This window comes from Taudactylus pleione, unplaced genomic scaffold, assembly GCF_031769625.1.
Source record: "Taudactylus pleione unplaced genomic scaffold, aTauple2 ptg000279l, whole genome shotgun sequence".
Classification (NCBI taxonomy): Eukaryota; Metazoa; Chordata; class Amphibia; order Anura; family Myobatrachidae; genus Taudactylus; species Taudactylus pleione.
This window is the reverse complement of record NW_028284681.1, coordinates 4,390,001-4,392,500: the sequence shown is the minus strand read 5'-3', so window position 1 is coordinate 4,392,500 and position 2,500 is coordinate 4,390,001. Positions and strand designations below refer to the sequence as shown.

At 51.8% G+C, this 2,500-nt stretch overlaps 5 non-coding genes across 5 annotated transcripts; 2 read left to right on the top strand and 3 right to left on the bottom strand.

Moving 5' to 3' along the window:
* Positions 1-316: 316 nt before the first annotated feature.
* Positions 317-387, bottom strand: TRNAG-GCC (transfer RNA glycine (anticodon GCC)). Its single transcript has one exon. It is a non-coding gene; the product is annotated as a tRNA-Gly (tRNA).
* A 146-nt stretch (positions 388-533) lies between these two features.
* On the top strand, positions 534-606 carry TRNAK-CUU (transfer RNA lysine (anticodon CUU)). The gene has a single exon. It is a non-coding gene; the product is annotated as a tRNA-Lys (tRNA).
* A 523-nt stretch (positions 607-1,129) lies between these two features.
* Positions 1,130-1,200, bottom strand: TRNAG-GCC (transfer RNA glycine (anticodon GCC)). The gene has a single exon. It is a non-coding gene; the product is annotated as a tRNA-Gly (tRNA).
* Positions 1,201-1,688: 488 nt separating this feature from the next.
* TRNAG-GCC (transfer RNA glycine (anticodon GCC)) lies at positions 1,689-1,759 on the bottom strand. Its single transcript has one exon. It is a non-coding gene; the product is annotated as a tRNA-Gly (tRNA).
* Positions 1,760-1,905: 146 nt separating this feature from the next.
* TRNAK-CUU (transfer RNA lysine (anticodon CUU)) lies at positions 1,906-1,978 on the top strand. Its single transcript has one exon. It is a non-coding gene; the product is annotated as a tRNA-Lys (tRNA).
* The last annotated feature ends 522 nt before the right edge of the window (positions 1,979-2,500 follow it).

The window sequence follows — 2,500 nt, the reverse complement described above, 5'->3', positions numbered from 1 at the left end:
AGTTCATTGTGTGAAACCAATGCTCTGCCCACTGAACTAGCTGGCCTGGGTTTCATAGGTTGCAGGGCAAGGCCACGATGGCCTCATCAAGGTCTCGTCGCTCCACTAACCAAGCCCGGCTAGCTAGAATCAAAACCGGGTCTCCCGCGTGGCAGGCGAGAATTCTGCCACTGAACCACCAATGCTTTACGGATGCAGAACATTTCACCTACTCGGGGAGTTCATTGTATGAAACCAATGCGTAGCTGCACCACCAATAGCCAGCGTGAGAAACTAGGACACCAAAATCACTGGCATTTCAGCAAAAGCTCTACATTGCATTGGCCGGGAATCGAACCCGGGCCTCCCGCGTGGCAGGCAAGAATTCTACCACTGAACCACCAATGCTTTACGCATGCAGAACCTTCCACCTACTCGGGTAGTTCATTGTGTGAAACCAATGCTCTGCCCACTGAACTTGCTGGCCTCGGTTTCATAGGTTGCAGGGCAAGGCAACGATGGCCTCATCAAGGTCTCGTCGCTCCATTAACCAAGCCCGGCTAGCTCAGTCGGTAGAGCATGAGACTCTTAATCTCAGGGTCGTGGGTTCGAGCCCCACGTTGGGCGGGAGTTTTGCATTTTGCTGTATCATGGTATGTGGAACACTATATAGCTGCACCACCAATAGCCAGCATGAGAAACTAGGACACCAAAATCACTGGCATGTCAGCAAAAGCTCTACATTGCATTGGCCAGGAATCGAAACCGGGCCTACCGCGTGGCAGGCGAGAATTCTACCACTGAACCACCAATGCTTTACGAATGCGGAACCTTCCACCTCCTCGGATAGTTCATTGTGTGAAACCAATGCTCTGCCCACTGAACTAGCTGGCCTGGGTTTCATAGGTTGCACTGCAAGGCTACGATGGCCTCATCAAGGTCTCGTCACTCCATTGACCAAGCCCGGCTAGCTAGAATCAAAACCGCTCCCCCCCCCTTACCTGGCGAGAATTCTGCCACTGAACCACCAATGCTTTACGGATGCAGAACATTTCACCTACTCGGGGAGTTCATTGTATGAAACCAATGCGTAGCCAGCGTGAGAAACTAGGACACCAAAATCACTGGCATTTCAGCAAAAGCTCTACATTGCATTGGCCGGGAATCGAACCCAGGCCTCCCGCGTGGCAGGCGAGAATTCTACCACTGAACCACCAATGCTATACGCATGCGGAACCTTCCACCTACTCGGGTAGTTCATTGTGTGAAACCAATGCTCTGCCCACTGAACTAGCTGGCCTGGGTTTCATAGGTTGCAGGGCAAGGCAACGATGGCCTCATCAAGGTCTCGTCGCTCCATTAACCAAGCCCGGCTAGCTCAGTCGGTAGAGCAGTTTTGCATTTTGCTGTATCATGGTATGTGGAACACTATATAGCTGCACCACCAATAGCCAGCATGAGAAACTAGGACACCAAAATCACTGGCATGTCAGCAAAAGCTCTACATTACATTGGCCGGGAATCAAAACCGGGCCTCCCGCGTGGCAGGCGAGAATTCTGCCACTGAACCACCAATGCTTTACGGATGCAGAACATTTCACCTACTCGGGGAGTTCATTGTATGAAACCAATGCGTAGCTGCACCACCAATAGCCAGCGTGAGAAACTAGGACACCAAAATCACTGGCATTTCAGCAAAAGCTCTACATTGCATTGGCCGGGAATCGAACCCGGGCCTCCCGCGTGGCAGGCAAGAATTCTACCACTGAACCACCAATGCTTTACGCATGCAGAACCTTCCACCTACTCGGGTAGTTCATTGTGTGAAACCAATGCTCTGCCCACTGAACTTGCTGGCCTCGGTTTCATAGGTTGCAGGGCAAGGCAACGATGGCCTCATCAAGGTCTCGTCGCTCCATTAACCAAGCCCGGCTAGCTCAGTCGGTAGAGCATGAGACTCTTAATCTCAGGGTCGTGGGTTCGAGCCCCACGTTGGGCGGGAGTTTTGCATTTTGCTGTATCATGGTATGTGGAACACTATATAGCTGCACCACCAATAGCCAGCGTGAGAAACTAGGACACCAAAATCACTGGCATGTCAGCAAAAGCTCTACATTGCATTGGCCGGGAATCGAAACCGGGCCTCCCGCGTGGCAGGCGAGAATTCTACCACTGAACCACCAATGCTTTACGAATGCGGAACCTTCCACCTCCTCGGATAGTTCATTGTGTGAAACCAATGCTCTGCCCACTGAACTAGCTGGCCTGGGTTTCATAGGTTGCACTGCAAGGCTACGATGGCCTCATCAAGGTCTCGTCACTCCATTAACCAAGCCCGGCTAGCTAGAATCAAAACCGCTCCCCCCCCCCCTTACCTGGCGAGAATTCTGCCACTGAACCACCAATGCTTTACGGATGCAGAACATTTCACCTACTCGGGGAGTTCATTGTATGAAACCAATGCGTAGCCAGCGTGAGAAACTAGGACACCAAAATCACTGGCATTTCAGCAAAAGCTCTA